Genomic DNA, 24613 nt, shown 5'->3' on the forward strand with positions numbered 1-24613 from the left:
CTTTCTGTTTTTACTCTCTAGGGGTTTTTTGTTTTGTTTTGTTGTAATTTTATTTTATTTTTTCAGTGTTCCTGGGTTCATTGATTATGCACCACACCCAGTGCTCCATGCAATACATGCTCTCCTTAGTACCCACTACCAGACTCACCCATCCTCCAAGACTCTCCCCTCTAAAACCCTCAGTTTGTTTCTCAGAGTCCATAGTCTCTCATGGATTGTCTCCCCCTCCAATTTCCTCCAATTCACTTTTCCTTTCCTTTTCCTAATGTCCTCCATCTTATTCCTTATGTTTCACAAGTAAGTGAAACCATATGATAATTGAATTTCTCTGCTTGACTTATTTCACTCAGCATAATCTCCTCTAGTCCTGTCCATGTTGATACAAAAGTTGGGTATTCTTCCTTTCTGGTGGCTGAATAATATTCCATTATGTATATGGACCATATCTTCTTTATCCATTCATCTGTTGAAGGGTATCTTGACTCTTTGAACAGTTTGGGAATTGTAGCCATTGCTGCTATGAACATTGGGGTACAGATGGCCCTTCTTTTCACTACATCTGTGTCTTTGGGGTAAATACCCAGTAGTGCAATTGCAGGGTCATAGGGTAGTTCTAATTTAATTTTTTAAGGAATGACCACACTGTTTTCCAAAGTGGCTACACAACTTGCATTCCCACCAACAGTGTAAGAGGGTTCCCCTTTCTCCACATCCTCTCCAACATTGTTGTTTACTGTCTTGTTGATTTTGGCCATTCTAACTGGTGTAAGGTGATATCTCAATGTGGTTTTGATTTGAATATCCCTGATGGCTCATGATGATGAACATTTTTTTATGTGTCTGTTAACCATTTGTATGTCTTCTTTGGAGAATTGTCTGTTCCTGTCTTCTGTCCATTTTTTGACATGATTATGTGTTTTTTCGGTGTTGAGTTTGAGGAGTTCTTTATGGATCTTGGACATCAGCCCTTTGTCTGTAGTGTCATCTTCTCCCATTCCGTGAGTTTCCTCTTTGTTCTGTTAACTGTTTCCTTTGCTGAGCAGAAGATTTTGATCTTGATGAAGTCTCAAAAGTTCATTTTCACTTTTATTTTTGTTGTCATTGTTGTTTTTTTTAAATCTTTCTAGAAACCACTGGCCTCACCTCACATCCAAGAGAAGTGAAATTCTTTCAGTGGTTCAAGAAAGGTTTGTGGAGAATAGAAAATCCCATTTGTTATATTGTGAGAGAGTATAATGCAAATAAGGCAACCCATGTTTTTTAATTTGAATATTAAATTGCATTAATATATGATATAATAGTGACAGTTATGTGCTTAGAAAAAAGAGCACTTTTTCATGTGTCTGTTGGCCATCTGGATGCCTTCTTTGCAGAAATGTCTGTTCATGTCCTCTGCCCATTTCTTGATTGGATTATGTGTTCTTTGGGTGTTGAGTTTGCTAAGTTCTTTATAGATTCTGGACACTAGTCCTTTATCTGATATGTCGTTTGCAAATATCTTCCCCCATTCTGTCAGTTGTCTTTTGATTTTGTTAACTGTTTCCTTTGCTGTGCAAAAGCTTTTGATCTTGATGAAATCCCAATAGTTCATTTTTTCCCTTGCTTCCCTTGCCTTTTGCGTTGTTCCTAGGAAGATGTTGCTGCGGCAGAGGTCGAAGAGGTTGCTGCCTGTGTTCTTCTCAAGGATTTTGATGAAAAAAGATTCTAAAATGCTAATCTGTTCTCATAATTCTGTAAAAAGGTAATTATGGAATGATGACCTGGCATGTGTACCTACAAAATATTTTCCTTGATTTAAAAAAAAATTGACAAGTATAATTTTTCCAAATGTCCCTTTATTACTTTTATTTTTTAAAATTCAACACAATTTCTCTTTCTTTCCTTCTTTCTTTATTCTTTCCTTCCTTCATAGTCATTTTTTGCTTTGGGGTCCTCTCTTATTTTCCATCCTTATTTTATTCAGTATCTAATTAGTCAATACATGTTTACTGAACACCTGCTTCCTGGTGAGTACTGTGCTAAGTTCTGGAAATTAAAAAGTAACTATCTATATCTCTATAGCTCTCAGGAGAGTGGGTACAGGTGTTAAAAGAAAAGTAAGCACCAAAACAAATGTGCAAATATATATTGTGCTATTTATGATGAAAACTGTGTGGGAAAAGAATTGGATTTAAATGGAAGGATAGCAGGCTAATTTAGACTGAGTCAGTGGAGAGCAGTCTGAGGAAGTGACATTTGAGTTAAGGAGTCAAGCATGAAATGGAATTATCCTGGTTAAAATTCAAGAAACTGGATTTCAGAGCAATACAAAAAAATCAGTAGATTTTTTTAAAAAAATGACTATGAAGGAAGGAAAGAATAAAGAAAGAAGGAAAGAAAGAGAAATTGTGTTGAATTTTAAAAAATAAAAGTAATAAAGGGACATTTGGAAAAGTTATACTTGTCAATTTTTTTTTAAATCAAGGAAAAGAATGGGTTAAAGATCATGTGAAAGAGGCAGCTGGAGGCCAGGAGATGCGAAGAGTTGTAGATCCAATAAAGAGTTTGGATTTTAGCTTAAGTGTAAAAGAAAACCAATGAAGGGGTTTTGGGGGATGATGGTGATGGTGGTGAGACATCATATTGACATGTTGAAAGATGATGGGTTAATATATCAGAATGGACTGGATGGTGGAATAGTGGATGGAGGCAGACCTGGTCAGGGGTTATTCCAGTGGCTTAAGTGGACCAGGAGAATGCAGTAGAGTTGAAGTTGGGAAGAAGGGTCAAAGAACTCTTCAAAGCCAGAATCAATAGGGTTAGGATAAAGATTAAATATAAAGGGGTGAATATTGTGGGTTGAATTGTGTCCCGCCAAAAAAATATGTTAAAGCCCCAACTCCACTACCTCATAATATGACCTTATTTGGAAATTTGGTGTTTGCTGATGTGACCTCATTAAAATGAATTCATTAGGGTGGACCCTGAATCCAATACAGCTGGTGTCCTTACAAGAAGAGGGAAATTTGGACAGAGCTACAAACACAGAGGAGAAGACCACATGAAGATGGAAGCAGAGACGGGTACAAGGCAAGGAACATCAAGGATGAATGGCAAACACCAGAAGCTAGAAGAAATAAGGAAGGATTCTCTCCTACAGGTTTTAAAAAGAACCAACCCTGCTGACATCTTGATTTTAGATTTTGACCCCCAGCACTGCCAAAGAATAAACTTATGTTGTTTAAGCAGCATCCCCAACCCTGCCACCAGCTTGTGATTCTTTGTTATAGAAGTTTTAGGAAACTAATGCAGCAAAGAAGAAAGAAGCATTATGAATTCTCAAAATACAACTAACTTCTGGTAGTGAATAGTTTCTGTAGGTTTCCCATTTGTGTATAGCCTTCACAAAACATTTAAGATTATTTTAACTTTTCCCTTTCTGAATTCCTCTAGTCCCTAGGATTTGTCCTGCTCTTTCTGGCACTCCTTTGAATTGATGAAAAATTATTATCATCCCATCTTATGATAGAGATTGGGGAGAAGACAAAGACCAGCATTTTGTCTTCAAGTTCTTTTAATCATAAAATTTGAAGTATCAGTGTGTGTATACCATTGAAGGTAGGGCTATTAAATCTCAAAATTCGTAAGTACACTCAGGACTGGGAACATGCCATGTAACTAATTACTTTAAAGACAGTAATGCTGTATAGTGTTGTATAAACATTCATAAAACTAGGAGGTATCCAAATGTAATTAAAAATAAGCTTTGGATAAAAAAACCCTGAATGATTCATATCTCTATTGCTTACTAGCCATATGATTTCAGGATATTAATTTCTACCTTTATTTTTTATGAGAACTAAATGAGCATTTGAACTATTTATTCCAGTGTCAGGTATATACAAAAAATAAAATAGATGGTGCTTTTTATTAATATTATTAATATTTCTATTTGTTGAATGGAATTGAAATAACTAGTAGTGTAATAGTGAAGGGCTGTGATAGCACTAATAAATATGTATAATGTCTCTAGTGTTAGTTTAAGTTAGGATGACATCTTCAATATAATCCTCCAGCTTTATAGTTGGTCCATTGTGGATTCTTCCAATTACATGTTTGTCAAGAATGTCTGGGTGGTGACTGTACCTGAATGAATTTCTGTGTACCTCAGTGAGTTGGTCTCATTTCACAATGATTCCTTTAAGAAGTTTTTATATCTTTTCTTTATTATATACTCTATCTTACAATTTATTTATTATTTACTGCACTGCCCATTTCCTCACATTATAAGTTGCCCACAAATTTAATATTACATTTTTCCTATCCTTTGTTGCAATCCATGTTTTTTGTTTATTATATTATTAGAATTACATTTATCTTGTTTATGTTTTTATTTTTCCCTTTCAAAACAACATAAAATCTTCTCCGCTGCTTACATATGAATTGATTTCTTTCTTTACTCTGTGAAGTATTACAGCATTTGCTCATGAATTTATCTTATCTATTTTCTCATTTCTCTACATTGTCAATTTTTTTTCTCTCCCATAGCACTTGGTCAATATATGTTAATGATAAAAATAACATATTTCATGACAATCAGTTTTAAAGACAACTATGGAATGTTATGTAAAGGAATCCTCCAAAGAACACAGGGAGTTAAAATATCAATAGATAGGATGGACATATTAATTAGCTTGATTGTGATGATCATTTCAGAACATATACATATATGAAAACATCATGTTTTACACCATAAGCATACAGAACTTTTACTTTTCAATTGTACCTCAATGAAGCTAAAAATGAAAGAAAGAAAGAAATCCTGGGTTAGTCGCTTTGTAAGTTTACTAATTTGGCAATTGTCATTCTGAGATGGAACTGTGTTCTTACTTTTAAACAATAATAAATTGCTTGTGTAAGAAGATTTACCCATCTTACCTGTGAAATCATTCTACAAGTATGATAATGAGTACTTAGTTTGCCAGAAACCATGAAATGGATTTTGTGCACTTTTCAATATGCCCATTTAAAATATTTGGTGGAATTATTTGCTTATCAACTTATCATTTAGCTAGAAATTTGTACCTGTGGTATGCTCTACAATCAGGTGCTCATGTCCATTTTTAAAAGACAGATAAGCCATCAGCAAGTATCAGAATAAGGTCAAGAGTTAGAAATTCCAGTTTGCTACCTCTCTGAAGAACCTTCCTTGACCTGAGGAGGAACAGTGAACAGGATGAACAAAGTATTTAAAATATTTGTCAGTGTTCCTTTTGAATAACCACTGGTTTTCATACCTGGAAAGCTTGTTAAAAGGTACAGTTACCCAGCCATACAAATACTACACAAGAATATTCTTCTTTTGAATAGAAAAACATTATTATAAAAATGAATTGCCCCTTGATCATTACCTTCTCAAGCTTGATTTTTTCCCCTCAGTTCACATCTCCACCTGACATCACTACCTTCATGAGTTTGAAATGTATGCCACTAGTATTTTTTCTATTTATACCTACTATTTACTATAGAATATGGAGATTTTGTTTTTATTCTCAAAGATAAAAGTGTCAATGTAATCTAACAAGTTTTACTCCATTTTCCATTAATTATTACTTAATATATAATTAAATATTACATATTTAATATGTAACCTGTTATACATAGTAAATATGTATAAATATTTCATAGTCCCCTATTAAGAACTTTTGTGTTGTTTCCCCCTTCAATTTATTGCTTTTATAAACAATCACAAAACGGCATCTTTGTATGTTTCCTGGAGGAAATATGGAAGTTTTCCATCAAACTATAATATAAATTAAATATTAAGTGTGTTACTGTGTTTTGGTTTGGTACTATCTGGTTAATTTTAACAGATAGTGTCAAATAGTTCCTGATTTCAACACTTGATATTATCAAAACTTTAAAAGGTCTTTTTATTTTTTTTATTTATTTTTATTTTTTTTTTAAAGATTTTATTTATTTATTTGAAAGACAGAGATCACAAGTAGGCAGAGAGGCAGGCAGAGAGAGAGAGGAAGCCCAATGCGGGGCTCGATCCCAGGACCCTGAAATCATGACCCGAGCCAAAGGCAGCAGCCCAAACCACTGAGCCACCCAGGCGCCCCAAAACTTTAAAAGGTCTTATTGATTTAATTTTCAAGGTCCTGATTACCAGAACTATTTGTATATTTTTATGTATACTTATGTTTTCTGTGACTTCCATGTTAATACTCTTGAATCATTTTTGAGTTGGTCTTTTTCCATTTTCATTCTAATCAGTAGGACATCACAAGGTCTGCTCAGTTTAGAGTGCCATCTCTAGACCTGTGCTATTTCATTAGTGATTTATTTCTGGTCTACGAACTGGTAGGTTGAGACATTGGGCTGAGTAATTTTATGACTACTCAATATCATTTAAGAAAAAGACTTACACTTTATATATTTTTAAAATTTTATTTTCTTGATAATTCATTTCTATTGTATTCGATAATGTATTGTCTTTTAAAGATTAAAAATAGGAAAAAAGGCTCTTTGTTACAGATAGTTTGAGGGCTACTGTTTTTGAAATTTTAGCATGGTAAATATTACAAATATTCTTCCTTCGTCTCTACTTATTATTTAACTTTATTAATGCTATATTGGTGGAATTCATGCTATTAATTCTGGTTTACTCTATGTGTCAATATTTTTATTTATAATTTTTCCTTTTTTGTCTTATATACCCTAGCCAACACTCAAGAAAGCATTATCTTCTATTTTATAATAACTTGTTTTATGTTTTCCTTGAATCCACCTAAAATTTAAATTTGTGATGAGTCTGAGTTGAGAGCTAACTTATTTGCCCAAATATTCAGCTAATTTTCAAGAACATTGATGGAACAATGTTTCTTCACTGATATGAAATACCATCTTTTTAAAATACTTCATTGTGAGTCTCACTGAATGTTTTATTTAGTTTTAAGATTTTACTATCCGTGCACAAATACCACAGTTATTTTAAAAGTATATTTGACTATGATAGGATAGATTATCCTTTTTATTCATCTTCAGGTTTCTAAAAATTAATTTTTTATATGAAATTTAGAATCAGCCTGCAAAATTCTATTAAATCATGTTGGATATTCATTTTATTGATTTATATTTTGAAGACGTTTTTATATTAGTAAAAAAAAAAAACTATGTTGGGATTTGCCATCAATGAAGATGTTATAGCTCTTTATTTTTTCAGGAGTAATTATTCCATTTTGTATACTTACATAATTTTCTCTTTAGAAGTCAAAATATCTTCCTTCAATTTTTCAGTCTCTCTTCTATCCCTAAATATACTTCTTTTTCATTTTTTATATTTTACCTAAGTCTTTTCTTATTTTCCCTGAGTCGGTTCTTATCTAATATTTTTGTTGTTAAGTGAAATCTTTTAATTTAATCCAGTTTTACTTTTGTTGGTCATGTTTGAATTTTTAATTTCAGAAATTTTAATATTTTTTAAATTTTGTTTTCTGAAAATTTACTCTGAAATTTTTCTGCTGTCATAGTTGAATACTATTCTTTTTTAAGAAGTATGCTCTTAAGCACTTTATACTGTTTATTATTACTGTGAACATGATTATTTTTATATCATATTGGCAGGATTTAGAAAAGCTATTGTTATTTATATGTTATATTCTAATCCTCCTTTATTACTAAACTCACTTATTGGTTCTAACTATTATAAGGATATTAGTTTTCCCCTCTCATATATATTAATAATATATAAAACTTATCTTTTCAATTTCATTTCTTTTCTTATTTTATTGCATTGGCTAAGACCTTTAATATAATGGTAGAGAGTAGTAGTGGTTGAAGTTATAATCCTGTTTCTGATTTTAGTAGGAAGGTGTAAAATAATTTCTATTAGCTGTTTCTGGCATGATGTGCATCTTGGACTTCCAGTAAATAATCACTATCAGAAAGAAAAAATTCTATTATCTATCTTCCTAGTTTGCCAGAAGATTTTTGGTTTTTTGTTTCTTTTATTGAAAGTTTGTTGAATTTTAACTATTTTTTTTTTTTGCTTTAGTAGTGAATATACCTTGCATGCATAAAATAATTTTCTTAATTTTTACTTTTGGAGCCTTCTTTCATGATTTTATATGTGGTCATTTTTTGGTAAATATTGTATGTGCATTTCAACTGAACATGTATTGCCTTTTGAATGAAGTAGTGTTTATTTTTTATGTTACTTAAATTCTCCCTTGTCTTATAAATTTTGGTTTATTTTATATGCTGGTTTCTGGAAAAGTGTGCTATAGTTCCCATGATGATTGTCAAAATGTTAATTTCCTCTTTTGTTAGGTTCAGGAAGTTTCACAATTTTTAAATCTTTTTCATGGGTGGATCATTTCTCTTTTAACATGAAATATCCCACTTTGTATTTCCCAAGGATCTCAACCTTAAATTTCAACTTTCCAACATTAATGATGCTACATTATTCTTATGTAGGCTTAAAAAGCAAATCTTAATAAATCAATTCCAGGAGAAACATTACCAGTGTAGTACTCAGATCTCAGAAAATGTAGCTGGTGACTGCTTATACATGAAAGGATGTAAGAAAGAGATAAAAATGTGATAAGGAGTTGCATTAGTAAAGCATAAAATGCAATTTTCAGGAACAGTTGAAGGGGGGCTAATGAGTTCAGTTTTGTACATACTGAGATTGTGGCAAAGATATTTCTATTAGGTCCTTGCAAATGGAGTTTTAGAGCTCAAGTTCAACCAGATAAAATACACATGATAATTTCTTGAATTCTTTTCAAGAATTCAATTATCATCTAAGAATTAAACATTTTCCCCCTCACCTTTACTTCTCTAGCATTTAAATAAAGCATCTGGGATGTGGAAAGACTTCAGTGAAGTCATGTTAACTTGGATTGGGAGGGGGACAGCTTTCCAGTTCAAACCTAGCTTTATTAGTCCTATGTTTTTTCTAATATATCCCAGCTCCACTTGGTTTAAGGAAATTTACTCAAAGATTTTCATGGTCTTCAGTCAGTCTTTTCTTGTTTTTAATGCAGCAAAGAGGTCTAAGAGAGAATGTAGAGGGAGATAAAGCAGGAATAGAAACCAGATGGCGGTATGTAAAAAACTACAGAAAGAAAACATATGCTTTGGATGTAAAATCTTTCAAATAATTTTGTCAGCAAATAATTCTTGTCTTTCCAATAAATTTGTCAGCAAATAATTCTATCAGCAGGAGGAAGGTAGCTATTGGGAAGCATAGGTCAAGTGACATTTGTTTTCAAGGAAAATAGAGAGTGGGAGGAAGTGTGCTGAGCATACACTACAGTGTTAGAAATTGAAAACATAGGGACAGAATTTGAAAATGTATACACGGAGGGTGATTTAAATAGAGCTCAGAGAAAAGAGCAGAAAGCCAAGGATTAAATCCCAGGAAGGGGAGAGAGTTGATAGACGAAATGCAGGAAGGTGTGTGGGGAACCAAGATAACTCAGACATCCCCGAGGTCAGAAACTTCCTGTTCACGTCATCAGAGAAACCAAAATGATTTGATGTGTGTCATGAGCTGATGTAACTCCCAGGGTCAAACAAAATTCTAACAGTCTCTCACTTCCCTTTCTTTATTCCTTTTCAACTTTGAATCACCCTCACACAACCCTTCCTCATACTCTGTGCCCTGATAGCGATTTGCTCATACAGAGTTCTGTATTTCATCTCCTCATGCATCTGAGTCAATTTTCAGACAAGGAGGAGCCCCTCAGCACAGAGTAAGCTATAGTGCAGTGTTTTTGGAGTCTAGGCCAAGATCAGGGAAGAGGCCAGACTATAGAGATTGAAGCCAATCAAATGAGAGGAAACTTACAGGGGAGTAATTTACAGCCAAGTCACAGACTGACCAACTCAGTCACTGTTCAGAAGAAGCCATACAAAGAGAATTAAAAGCCAGGAGAAGAGAGGGAGAGTCTTTAAACAGGGGACTAAAGAAAGACTCTGAGTGAAAAAAGGACTAGTTGCTTTTTATAGGGCACTTCAGGCCTACAGCATGGGCATGCAAGGAGTTGCTAAAAGCTTAGACTCTGACCTGTTTCCCTACTGTGTTTTTTTGCTGCAAAATTGTCTGTTTAACCCTGTTCCTCGCCAGTTAGCTCAGCTTTGTATTAGAGAAAACAAAAACAAAAAAACAACTGTGCATAACAACAAAAAAAGAATGTCCAATTAAAATCTATAATAGACTTAACTTCCATAAGTAATAATTCATAAATTTAAAAGGAGTTCTTTTTTTTCCCCCCCAAACCTAGATGAATCTCTAATCAGTAGAATGTGTTGGAGGAAGTGAACAAAACCCTGCTCTGAATGTTGGTAAATTGGACCAGTTAACTTGTGGCTTCAATTTAACTATGTTTGAGTCAGAAATCTGTATTTTATTAGAATGAGCCTTTTCTGATTTTGCACTTTCTTTAGTTTCCTTTACTTTCTCCTTAGTTCTTGGTAAGGTTATTTAAAATTTTAGCTTTTCTTTGTTAACCAAAGAGCAAAACAGAAAAGGAGTTTTTGTACATTTCTGGGTCTTGCAGCAAGGAGACAATATGGTGTCCCTGGAGACTGACATAGAGACAAACGAGAACCAAGAGGGAGGTGTAAATCCTGGGAGGAGAAAAGTTCACACAGCCATGGTTTTTGTCTGTGATTATCTCTCTCTTAACCTACTCATGCTGCTGTAACAGAACAGAAACTTATTTCTCCCAGTTCCAGAGGCTGGGAAGTCCAAGATCAAGGCACCGGCAGAGTCGCTGGTGAGGTTCTGCTTCCCGGTTCATCTATGGCTGTCTTTTCAATATCTGTGTCCCTGTGTGGTAGGAAGGGGGAAAGGGATCTTACTATGGTCTCTTTTATAAGGATTAATTGTGTTCACCAGGACTCTACCTTAAAGCCCTAACCACCTTCCAGAAGCCTCACCTCCAAATACTTCCACATTTGGTGTTAAGTTTAAACATACGAAGTTTGCAGGGACACAATCTGTAACAATCTTCCAAATAGTCCATTTTTTTTTCCACATTTTTTTTTTTTTCTGTATTTATGTCTAACACCTAGTTTTTTTGTAATCCTATTTTAAGAACCTGGTGGCATAGTCATACTAAAGTAGTTTTCAAGATAGGGACTCAAAATCTACATATTTTTCAAGCTCTTCCCACGATGCTTAAACTTCCAGCAAGGCATACTCACCATGATAGCGAAGTAAAACTCTACCCTCGACAACTCTTATTTTGTTTTTGTGCTTTCATTAAACTCTTTGAGAATTGAAGAAGATTCAATTTGAAGAATATGACTTCACTTATTTCATGAGGGGCTAGGAATTTCCCAAACAGAAAACATCTCCCCAGCTGTTTGTTGTATCACTGATGGAATTATGTTCAACAGTTGATTTTTTTCTTCCATGTTAATTTTCATAATGTTCTTACAAAGATAAAGAAAATGAAGCATATTAAGTTCAAGCCATATGTAACTTAATTAAATAGCTATCTGCGAGGAGCTATCAGACATAGGAAACCTGAGATTACGGTGTTTCGTATATAGTGGATGCTCACCAGTTATCTACTGGCTGACAAGAAGAAATGAAACATTTTATAAGGAGGAAAAGAAGACCACACTGAGTTATAGGTCATTAAAAACAACCCATTTATAATTTGGCTTTGACCTTCCCAGAAATATTCCAATGTGGCTTCCTGACATTTAATTCTATCTCCTATTAAATTTTTATGAGGTATAATTTTTATGCAAGGAAATAAACTCATCTTAAGTGTAGAGTATGTGACAAATGCATGTGCCTGTGCTACCATAGGTATGAAGATAGAATATTTTCGACACTCCAGGAAGTTTCTTCCCTTCCTTCCTGAGTCAATTAAACACTCAGAGGCAAGTATTGTCTAATTGCTATCATGACATCAGTTTTGTCTGTTACAAAAATTCACATAAATGGAGAATATTTTTTGGAATCATCCAAGTTCTTAAGTGGAATCATTCAAGTTCTTCGATTGTTCTTTTTATTACTGAATAGTATTCCATTGTACAAATACACCATTTGGTTATCTATTTTACCTTTGATGAATATCTGTATTGTTTCTAGCTTTGAGCCATTATGAATAAAGGTCCCAGGAATATTTTTAAATAAATCTTTTGTTTGACATATATTTATTTGAGCAAATACCAAGGAATGGGACTGCTAAATTAAAGGCTAGATCTATGTTTAACTTTTTTAAGACATAGCCAGTTTTCTACCAGCAATGTATGAGAATGTTGGTTCTTCCAAAACACCAGTATTTCAGATTGTCAAACATTCTAATTATAACCATTCTAGTTAGTGAGGCGATGACTCACTGTGTTTTGAAATTGCACTTCTTTGATGGCTAACGATACAGAGAACTTTATAAATGCTTATTTGCCTTTTGTATATCTTCTCTATTTTCCTTTGTATGGTGTTTATTCAAGTCTTATATTCATTTAAAAATTTGTGGTTCTTTTATTGTTGTTAATTAATTGTAGGAGATCTTTATATATTCTGGATATAATTCTTTTGCCAGATACAAAGTGTTCTTAATATCTTCCCTAAGCTGTGGCTCACCTTTTAGCTTTTTTTTTTTTTTTAAACAGTTGTTTTTGGATGAGCAGCTGTTTTAATTTTGATGGAATTCAATTTATCTTTTTTTTTTCTTTTGGTGGTTCATGCATTTTGTGTTCTAAGAAAGTTAAAGGGGTTGGGGAAATTCTCCAACAATTTCTTCCTTAAGCTTTATGATTTGGGTGAGTATTTTTAGATCTACAATCCATCTCAAGTGATCCTTTTAAAAGTAGTGGTTAGGGATTAATGTTCTCTTTTTTCCTTATGAATATTGCCTATTTTAGCATCTTTAGGCAAGAATATTTTTATTATCCACTGTATTGCATTTAATGTCTTTGTTGAAAATTAATTGAGTATATGTAATAGGTCTAAGTATCTTTAGTTTCATTTAATTTATTTGTTCATCCTTATACAAACCTAAATTGTCTTGATTGATGCACCTTATTCTAAGTCTTGAAGTCATATAATATAAATCCTCCAAACTCGTCTTTGTCAGGATCATTTTAGACCATCTATATACTTATTATTTACATATATAATTTAGAATCTTTTTACCAAGTTCTATAGAAAAACTGCAAGAAAAATTTAATGGAATCACTTGATCCAAAGGATACTATGGAACACCTTAGCAATATAGATCCTCACAATCTGTCAATTTAATATATATATTTTCACTTACTTATGTATTCTTTGTTTTCTTTTCTTCAAAACTTTTGTATTTTTCTGTATGTAGGAGTTACAGATCCAAACTCTGAGACAGATTAACTTGCAGAATGTTTATTGAAGAGCATTCTCTTGGGATAAATACCTACCAATGGTAAAAGCAGTGGAATAGGGATTAGTTAGAAGGAGCAGTTGGGTTAAAATGCAGTTACCACAAAGGTACCTGTTCATCTGATGGGAATGTCAAAGTCTGGGATAGACCTTCAAAGTTGTTCTGAACTGGAGCAAAGTGACTGAACTTTTAAGGCCCCTATCAATCAGTTGGTTTGAGGTTGTACTAGGAGGACATGTAGCCTTGAGTATGTTTGCCCTCTCTAGTTGTCAGCTATCTCCTAACAATGCTAGGAGAGTTTCAGTACCAAAGGCTGGTGTTCTGGGTTGTACAGGACTGCATCCACTGTAGTTCATCCTTTGAATCCACTTAACTTCATAAAGTTTCTAGAAACAGATTCATTAGAACTCTGTTGGACCTTATTTCCCAGAGCAAATGTGTCATAGGAAGTTTATTGAGATAAGCTATTGTCTCTCCCACTGAAGCCCATCTCTTGGCCACAACTGATACTCATCATCTCCATCCTCTTCTGGCCATTCAAGATTCCCCTCACCTTTGGCTAGAAATTAAACTCATTTAGAAAGTTTACTTAGTGGCAAGATGAAGAACCTCATATCTGAGGGTACTGAGAGCTTGATCACGATTCCATTCTTTGGATGTGGCTGCTATGCTTATTTATTTGCACAAATGGGGCACCAAAAAATGCTGAGGTGTGCCATCTGAGTGCTAAATTTGTTCCTCCATTATGTAACAGTAGTTCTAGCTTCTTGCGATAATCAGGGACACTATCCCTCAGGTCTGTGACTCCTCCATGTTTCTGCTTCTCTTGGGTGCTTGAGTTCAAAGTTCTCAGGCAACAGCCAGAGAATACAATCTATTGAGACTTGTTAGGGTGACAGGGATGGTAAAGAATTGCACCAAGACTGGAGCAACAAGCAGGATGGAGTTTATTCATTCTCTGAAAGAGGAGAGGGACTGGACATCAAGAGAGATGTTGGCTCTGAGTTTCTGTTATGCTGGGCCTTTTAAGGGGTTTTAAAGATATGAGAGGGTTATAGCTACACCAGTGGGGTAGGGGGCCAACTCTTGGCCAGGTAGAGAAGGAGGTGACCAGTTTTTCGAGGGGCTCTGTCAAGGGCTTGTCCTCAATGTGGTTTGTGGTCCAGCTGGAGGAAAGTACATTCTGTAGCCATGGTCTATTTTCCGAGAACGTGGGCACCATAACCTAGAAGAACAGAGTTAGGGTCAAGTACAAACACCTAAAAGTTTTATCTATAAGTTTGGCTGGAGAGGGGGCTTTGAATAGAACCCTTTCAAGACCCTTGCTGGCACCAATTAGAAGAGTTAACTACTTGGAAAACCAGGATTTCCGAAGACCTTTACTGAGGTTAGTATTGCAAGGACTAGAAACATGGGTTAAGAAAAGTGATGGTAAACAGGTAGACACTCTCACTTTTGCATCTTGATTTCTAGACCCATAATTTCTATTAACTGAAGACATAGCACATACATTCGTTGCCAATTAAAAGTGTATATTAGGAAAAAAAAAGTGTATATTAGGGGCGCCTGGGTGGCTCAGTGGATTAAAGCCTCTGCCTTCAGCTTGGGTCATGATCCCAAGGTCCTGGGATGGAGTCCCATATCCGGCTCTCTGCTCAGCGGTGAGCCTGCTTCTCCCCTCTCACTCTGCCTGCCTCTCTGCCTACTTGTGATCTCTCTCTGTCAAATAAATAAATAAAATCTTAAAAAAAAAGAGTGTATATTATATCCTTGAGGGTGGTACTCATCTGCACATAGTGACATAGCTGAACTTGTGCCTCAGGTTGCAACCTCAATAAGCCACTATATTGAAAGATCAGTTTGGCAGCTTCTGGGGGTTGTGCATACATTAAGACCAGTGGATTCCATTGCTGTGTACCCATACCATGCTATAAATTTAGTCCTTTGGTTTTGGGCACTGTTTATGTTTGAAAATGTAATGCTCTCTAAATACTTGGATATTGGAGCTGGTTAAAGTCCTATGAAGCAGAAAATAATCCAAATATATGTCAACACAAGTCACGATGAATCACTGTCAGGGTGAAGAAGGGGCAATCTAATGTGAAATTGACAGTAAGTGGCTGTTTGGTCTCTTCTTTCAATGGTGCCATTTTAGGGATTGAACATTTTTCTGTGTTCCTGGTAGATTGGATATATCTATCTATTAATTGGAATGTCTAGTCCACTAGCATTTAATATAATTATGAGGGCTAGTTTGAGTCATCCATTTTGAAGACATGAGAGAATAGGGTATGGGGGTGGGTTGTGAGGGGGCTCATCTGATTAAGGGGCCCTGAACCAAGAAGATGTGGATTTTGAGAAGCCAGCAGGTCAAGATTCAGCAGCAACCCCACGGGCCAAAGTTGAGGAGAGTACACTGAGTGTATGGAGGTTAGAGTGTGGTGATTTCTGGTCTTTGGTTTCTTGATTCAATCCTGTTTCAACAGTGACTGTGTCTCAGCCTATCAGAAATAAAAAGGTCATTGATTATTTGGAATCAGGAATTTAATGATGCCAAGAAAATTATTGCAGATATTGAGGCCTTCCAGCTAAGAAAATTCAATCATCTCCCAGAGAAGCTAAAAATAAGAGATGATCTGGAAAAGAGTTCACAGGAAGATGGTGAGGACTCAGAAGAAAAATATATGAAAACCAAGGGTGATTCTCACTCAGTAGAAGAGAGCAAAGATGAGAAAGAAGCCTATAAAAATGTGCTCCAGCAAGGCAGGCAGCCTCAAAAGCAGCTTTTGAGAGATGCTCATGGAAGATGTGGGCAGTGGAGAAGAACAAGAAGAGGAGGATGAGACATCATTCCAGGGGGAAGATTCTGGCAGCAAGGATGATTTCTTAGTGGAAGATAATGATGGAAATGACTGTGACAGCTCAAAAAAGAAAAAAAAAAAGATGGTTAAGAAGCCCAAACCTGTGCAGAAGCTTTTTAACTTGATGAAGTTCCAAAAGTTCATTTTTGCTTTTGTTTCCTTTTCCATGGAGATGTGTCTTGAAAGAAGTCTTGCTGTGGCTGATATCAAAGAGGTTATTGCCTATGTTCTCCTCTAGGATTTTAATGGATTCCTTTCTCACATTGAAGTCTTTCATCCATTTTTGATATCCAAAATCTATAAAGAACTTCTCAAACTCAACATCCCAGAAATAAATAATCAAGTCAAAAAATGGGCAGAAGACATGAACAAACACTTCTTCTGTGAAGACATACAAATGGCCAACAGACACATGAAAAAAATGTTCATCACCATTAGCCTTCAGGGAGAATCAAATCAAAACCACATTGAGATACCAACTTATGCCATTTAAAATGGCAAAAATTAACAAGACAAGAAACAACAAGTTTGGAGAGGATGTGGAGAAAGGGGAACTCTCTTACAATAGTGGTAGAAATGCAAATGGTGCAACCACTTTGGAAAACTGTGTGAATGTTCCTCAAAAAATTAAAAGTAGAGCTTCCCTATGATCCGGTAATTGTATTACTGGGTATTTAGCCAAAGATACAGATGCAGTGAAAAGAAGGGCCACATGCACCCCATTGTTCATATTAGGAATGTCTACAATCACCAAACTATGGAAAAAACAGAGATGCCCTTCAACAGATGAATGAATAAAGAAGATGTGGTCCATATATATAATGGAACATTATTCAGCCATCAGAAAGAATGAATACCCAACTTTTGCATCAACATGGATAGGACTGGAGGAGATTATGCTGAGTGAAATAAGTCAAGCAGAGAATGTCAATTGTCATATGGCTTCACTTACTTGTGGAACATAAGGAATAAGATGGATGACATAAGGAGAAGGAAGAGAAGAATGAAGACGGGGGAGTTGGAGGGGGAGATGAACCATGAGAGGCTCTGAGAACCAAACTGTGGGTTTTAGAGGAGAGTGGATGGGGGGGACAAGTTGGCCTGGTGATGGGTATTAAGGAGGGCACGTATTGCATGGAGCACTGGGTAATACACATAAACAATGAATCTTGGAACACTACATCAAAAACTAATGACATTCTGGTATGGTGACTAACATAACACACACAAAAATTTAAAAGTAAGAGTAAAATAACATATAAATGAAATAAGAAAGTCCAAACCTGAGAGAAAAGAAAATGCCCAAAAGCAGGCTAAAAGCTGCAGTGATGCCAAGCCCTATGAAAGACAAAGAGAAAATAGGGTCACCCCAAAAATTCAGAGACATCAAAGGATAAGATTCATCTCAAAGAAGAGGAGGAATCAGCTAGCCCCCCAGAAAAGAAAATCTCTGCAAGCCATCCACCTCAGAAATCAGAGGATGTAGTGTCTGAAGTTAAAGCCCAGTCTGGGGAGGATTAAAAAAGTGATGATGGTTTGGGAAGAAATTTTATTCTATTTATTTATTTATTTATTAAATTTATTTTTAAAGGTTTGTTTATTTATTTTAGAGGGAGAGAGAGAGCACGAGTGGGAGGAGCCAAGGGACAGGGAGAGAAATTCTCAAGCATCCTCATGGGTAGAGTGTGGAGCCCACTCCAACTCACGACCCTGAGATCATGGCCTGAGCTGAAACCAAGATTGGGACATTCAAATGATTAGAGAGAGATTTTATTTAAAAAAAGAAGAAGAAGAAAAGGGGGGGGGTAGAAAATCTACTTGTTAAGATAGAATATGATTTTGGCTATGGCTTGACTCATGGGCTTTCGATGCTTTTTTCCTTTTCTTGGAAATAACATCTCCCTCCCTCTATCTCTCTCTTTTTTAAGAAAAACTGCATGTTTAATTATCTTTTTGTCTGTGGTCTTCTCTTTGCCACTCACCGCCCCTCCTTCCCAATGAAAGCCATGTCAAAATAATCACTCGATTGACTACTTCATCTTTTTAATGGAAGGTATACCACAGTCATAGAACAGTAAGATTTGAGTTGAACAGTATGGAAATTTTGCTTTTTTCTAAGTGGTAAAAAGTTGAACAGCAATAAAAAACATAGAAGGATTTTAGTTAAAAATGATTGCTTCTTTCTCTACATGGACTTAAAAAAAATCGGCTGTCATCTAATCCAAGTTCATATATCTACTTACACAAGTGTAGATGTGTAAAAAAAAATCATGATATTAAACTTTCAATGATGGGGTGGAGATGAAGGTAGGAGAGATAGGTAGGAGATAAAGTAGGAGATAAAGATGAATTCCAAATTATTACTAAAAGTATTCATATTTTTTACCTTGGGGGCAGGGTAGGGGATGGTGTTATCTGACCTTGTTTCAGTGTGTGTGTGTTTTCTCAAAGAGTCATATCCTTTTATCCTGCTACGGACTTTAAGGAAGTTTTTTTTTTTTTATGATGTTGAATGCTTTATTTTTTATGGTGGCAAAATATACATATGATAAATTCACCATTTTAACCATTTTGAAATGCACAGTTCAATGGCATTAAGTACATTCACATTATTGTGCAGCCATCACAACTGTCTATCTTCTGAACTTTCTCATCATCCCAGCCGGAAACTCTTCCCATTGAACAGTTCCCTTCTCCCCAATCTCCCTGTTCCCTTCCCCTCCAACCCTTGGCCACCACCTTTGTAGTTCCTGTCTCTGAGATTTTGTGAAGGTCATTACAAGGAACTTTTAAAAAAAGAAAAAAAAAGTGAGGGCCACCAAAACTTAAGTCACTCTCTTTTTTAAAAGGATTTATTTGTTTTAGAGAGAGAGAGAGCATGCACATGTGACTGGGGGGGAGGAGCAGAGGGAGAGAGAGAGAGAATCTCAAGTAGATCCCCCTCCCCCACAATGAGTAAAGAGCCAAAATCAGGGCTAGATCTCACAATCCTGAGATCATGACCTAGCTGAAACCACCAGTCAGAAGCTCAATCCACTAAGCCACCCAGGAGCCCCCAAAAGAAAATCACTCTTGATTTCCTATTTCATTCTCTAATGGTTCCTGTTTTTGGCTATATATGTATCTATTCTGTTTCTTGGATTAAATTTTATCAAGGATCAAAAAACCCCCAAAACATAGAATTTAAATGGCAGGATCTATACACCAGAGTAAATCTCTTCTTAGCCAATAATGCTTAAGTTTTAAACAAATAAAGTACCAGTTAATGTGAAACTCAATCACAAAGACTTTTTCCTTTGTGAAAACAGAACATTGAAATTCTTTTATGGCATAAATATGTATTCAGATCTCACCCAATAATATAATTATGATTATGATTGGGTGTAGGTTTTCATCTTGTTGTTGATTTACTTGGTACAATTTGTTCTTTCTTTTTCCCCCATTGTGTGGTATCAGAATTTTGCTTCATTAAGTAAATTAAGTAAAAAGTAAATTAAGCAAATTGCCTTCTGTTGGATTATGTAACTACCTTTAGAAATACACTTTATCTCCTATATTACATAACTATGTACACTTCCCTCATTCATCTTTATTTTAAAAATAAGGTAAATCTTTTTAATTTATCACCCTCTACCTCAAAGTACTATTCTATCCCCTCTTATTTAATGTAAAATATATTGACAATATACTTCTCCTTACCTGCTTCTATTTTTATCCTATTGTTTTATACCATTTACTTCTAAATATATTATCAGCTTCAAAATACATTGTTATTACTATTTAAACAGTCAATGGTCTTTTAAAAATTAAGAAGGTATAAAAACATATTTCATATTAACCATATATTAATCATTCCTAATCTTTATTCCTTCACATAAATTTGAGTTTCTATATGATATCTATTCTTTCAAAAGAACTTTCTCTAACATTGATTGAATGTTAAGTCTGTTGGTGACTAATTCTCCCAGCATTTGTTTAACAAAAATGTCTCTATTTTCTCTTTATTTTCATTTTTTTTGCATTATATTGAATCCTAGACTGATTTTTTTTAATATCAACATTTTAAAATGTTGTTTCACTGTATTCTGAAATGTATACTTTCTTATTTAAAAAGTCAGTGGTTTCTCTTGTTAGTTTTCCTGTCATATAATGTGTCTTTTTTATTTGGCAGCTTTTAAGATTTTTCGTTTTGTCATTGAGTTTTAACAATTAGACAATAGTGTACATAAGTGTGCTTTCTTTGTGTTTATATGAATTGTGCTTCTTCTATGTTGCTGATATGGTAGTATGATATTTAAAAAAAAATTTTTAGACCTTTTTACCTCTGCTTGGTGTTGACCTATAGATAACTGAGACCTTTTTTGTTTTTATTCTTTTACAGTTTGTGCTTCAGTTTGCATAGTTTCTGTGGTCTGTCTTTAATTGCCTGATATTTTCTTCAGCAGTGCTCAACAGTGCTTTTTTAAAAAAAATCAGATACTGTATTTTTCAGTTTTAGAACATCTTTTTTTATGGATGTCTTTTATCCCCTAGGATTTTCCCATATGTTTATTATGTTCACTTTTTCCTTTACATATCTGAACATGTTTATCATAGCTCTGTCAGCGTCTTTGACTCCATAATTGTATCATCTGTGTCATCTCTGTATCTGTGTTTATATACTGTTCTGGTATTTTTGCTTTTATACTGGGTACAGTGGATGTTACATTGTTGAAATTCAAAAGATGTAGCTTCTTTTAAAGAATATTAAGTTTTATTTCCGCTAAGGTCAGGAACACGGCAGGGATGTCCATTATCACCACTGCTATTCAACATAGTACTAGAGGTCCTAGCCTCAGCAATCAGACAACAAAAGGAAATTAAAGGCATCCAAATTGGCAAAGAAGAAGTCAAATTATCACTCTTCGCAGATGATATGATACTATATGTGGAAAACCCAAAAGACTCCACTCCAAAACTGCTAGAACTTATACAGGAATTCAGTAAAGTGTCAGGATATAAAATCAATGCACAGAAATCAGTTACATTTCTCTACACCAACAGCAAGACAGAAGAAAGAGATATTAAGGAGTCAATCCCATTTACAATTGCATCCAAAACCATAAGATACCTAGGAATAAACCTAACCAAAGAAACACAGAATCAATACTCAGAAAACTATAAAGTACTCATGAAAGAAATTGAGGAAGACACAAAGAAATGGAAAAATGTTCCATGCTCCTGGATTGGAAGAATAAATATTGTGAAAATGTCTATGCTACCTAAAGCAATCTACACATTTAATGCAATTCCTATCAAAGTACCATCCATCTTTTTCAAAGAAATGGAACAAATAATTCTAAAGTTTATATGGAACCAGAAAAGACCTCGAATAGCCAAAGGGATATTGAAAAAGAAAGCCAACGTTGGTGGCATCACAATTCCGGACTTCAAGCTCTATTACAAAGCTGTCATCATCAAGACAGCATGGTACTGGCACAAAAACAGACACATAGATCAATGGAACAGAATAGAGAGCCCAGAAATAGACCCTCAAATCTATGGTCAACTCATCTTCGACAAAGCAGGAAAGAATGTCCAATGGAAAAAAGACAGCCTCTTCAATAAATGGTGCTGGGAAAATTGGACAGCCACATGCAGAAAAATGAAATTGGACCATTTCCTTACACCACACACAAAAATAGACTCAAAATGGATGAAGGACCTCAATGTGCGAAAGGAATCCATCAAAATCCTTGAGGAGAACACAGGCAGCAACCTCTTCGATCTCTGCCGCAGCAACATCTTCCTAGGAACAACGCAAAAGGCAAGGGAAGCAAGGGAAAAAATGAACTATTGGGATTTCATCAAGATCAAAAGCTTTTGCACAGCAAAGGACAAAAGACAACAACAAAACCAAAAGACAACCGACAGAATGGGAGAAGATATTTGCAAACGACATATCAGATAAAGGACTAGTGTCCAGAATCTATAAAGAACTTAGCAAACTCAACACCCAAAGAACAAATAATCCAATCAAGAAATGGGCAGAGGACATGAACAGACATTTCTGCAAAGAAGACATCCAGATGGCCAACAGACACATGAAAAAGTGCTCCATATCACTCGGCATCAGGGAAATACAAATCAAAACCACAATGAGATATCACCTCACACCAGTCAGAATGGCTAAAATCAACAAGTCAGGAAATGACAGATGCTGGCGAGGATGCAGAGAAAGGGGAACCCTCCTACACTGTTGGTGGGAATGCAAGCTGGTGCAACCTCTCTGGAAAACAGCATGGAGGTTCCTCAAAATGTTGAAAATAGAACTGCCCTATGACCCAGCAATTGCACTATTGGATATTTACCCTAAAGATACAAATGTAGTGATCCAAAGGGGCACATGCACCCGAATGTTTATAGCAGCAATGTCCACAATAGCCAAACTATGGAAAGAACCTAGATGTCCATCCACAGATGAATGGATCAAGAAGATGTGGTATATATACACAATGGAATACTATGCAGCCATCAAAAGAAATGAAATCTTGCCATTTGCAACAACATGGATGGAACTAGAGCGTTTCATGCTTAGCGAAATAAGTCAAGCAGAGAAAGACAACTATCATATGATCTCCCTGATATGAGGAAGTGGTGATGCAACATGGAGGCTTAAGTGGGTAGGAGAAGAATAAATGAAACAAGATGGGATTGGGAGGGAGACAAACCATAAGTGACTCTTAATCTCACAAAACAAACTGAGGGTTGGTGGGGGGAGGGGGTTTGGGAGAAGGGGGTGGGATTATGGACATTGGGGAGGGTATGTGCTTTGGTGAGTGCTGTGGTGATTCACAGACCTGTACCCCTGAGGATAAAAATATATGTTTATAAAAAAAAAATAAAAAAAAATGGGAAGACAAAAAAAAAAAAGAATATTAAGTTTTGGCAAGTGATTAATCTGCTCACAGATCAGCTTGATCAATTCAAGGCTTGGACATGTCTGGAATAGCCCTATTCTTAAAACTTGTTCTTTCTGTAGTCTGAAATAAAAGTCCCTAGTTTTCAGGGAGGTTTATCTACTCTGACTACTTAGTATTCTCAGCACTCAAGAACCACTAGAATTTTCGTTCAGCTCCCATTCAGATCACTTTCAGACACCAAGATGTCACCTTGAGCAAATGCAACTTAGTATTTCATAAAAGAATCAAAAGAGACCCCCAGCAGATTTCTGATTTCTTTATCTGTGTAAATCTCTCCTCCCCAGTACTGTGTCTCATAACTTTCAACTTCCTCAGCAGCCCCAAATCATCACAAAAAGTTTTGTCTGCCCAGCAATATTGTTTGTCTTTACTTCCCTACATCCCAGCTTAGAAAGTGTCCCCAGAGAGGAAGCTGAGGTAAATGTGGAGTTTACTTAACATGAGTTCTTTTTTTTTTTTAGGATCATAGCTCTCTGCACTGTCTGTGCATGACAAAACCATTTTACAGCTGTTTATGGTTGGAGAGTCAGTCAATACCTGTTATTCCCTATTGGCTATAATCACATTTCTCTCCTTCCTCTGTAAAAACAAATAGTTACCTTGGCATTGTGGCTTATTCTTTTTTAAAGCACTTTTATGCATTATCTAATATTATTCTCAAATTATCAAATGAATTAGCACTTAGGTGATAATTAGGGAAGAAGGGAAATTTTAAATTTCATATTTCTTATAAGAATACTAGCCTCAATGAGAATAAGTGTTTTTAGCCTAAACCATCTGGATTAGTATCCATTTTCCTAATTTTTATTTCGGTACTTTGTCCACTGTGCAGTGATGTCTCTCAAGGAAAACTAAAATTCTTTACTTTTTAAGTATAATGACTTTTGAGTCTTTATTTGTGTTTTCTGTTTATTTGGTTGTTTAAGCATATGCTTTATTTCTACAAGTTGTAATTTATCAGAAATCTGGAGAAGTTTTATTATTTTTTTCCTTAGGCTCTTTCTTTTCTGGTTTTGCTTCTTTCACACATTCTAAGAAATTCAATGTTGAATGTGTCTATCTGTATGACTGACCTTATTAGCAAATTATATGAAAAAAATGAATGACCACTGACTTTGTTTCAATTAAATTTTTTATGTGGATTCTAAAAATACTGACATAATTTTATATTTTTTAATATAATTATAATGTCCAAAGAAAAACATTTTATCAACCCTATTCTTAATGTAAAGTTACTACAGTTGTAATTTAATAATAATATGATTATCTTTACCACAATCCCACCCCTATCTTTCTTTGACTTTAAGTCTCTAAAGGCAGGTAAAGACTATGTGTCTTGTTTAACCACTAGTCCTTGCTATAATAACTGGCTTATAATAGGTGTTCATTAAGTATTTATTGAAAGAGTGAACCATGAATACTG

The 24613-nt window shown here is 35.0% G+C and overlaps 1 pseudogene across 1 annotated transcript; it reads left to right on the forward strand.

The window, feature by feature from the left end:
• The first annotated feature begins 2597 nt into the window (after positions 1 to 2597).
• Positions 2598 to 17782, forward strand: LOC309873568 (nuclear ubiquitous casein and cyclin-dependent kinase substrate 1 pseudogene; annotated as a pseudogene). The gene is made up of 3 exons: positions 2598 to 2697; positions 15956 to 16331; positions 17509 to 17782. The product of its transcript is annotated as a nuclear ubiquitous casein and cyclin-dependent kinase substrate 1 pseudogene (transcript).
• Positions 17783 to 24613: the final 6831 nt, after the last annotated feature.

This window comes from Mustela nivalis (assembly GCF_964662115.1).
Source record: "Mustela nivalis genome assembly, chromosome: 1".
Lineage (NCBI taxonomy): Eukaryota > Metazoa > Chordata > Mammalia > Carnivora > Mustelidae > Mustela > Mustela nivalis.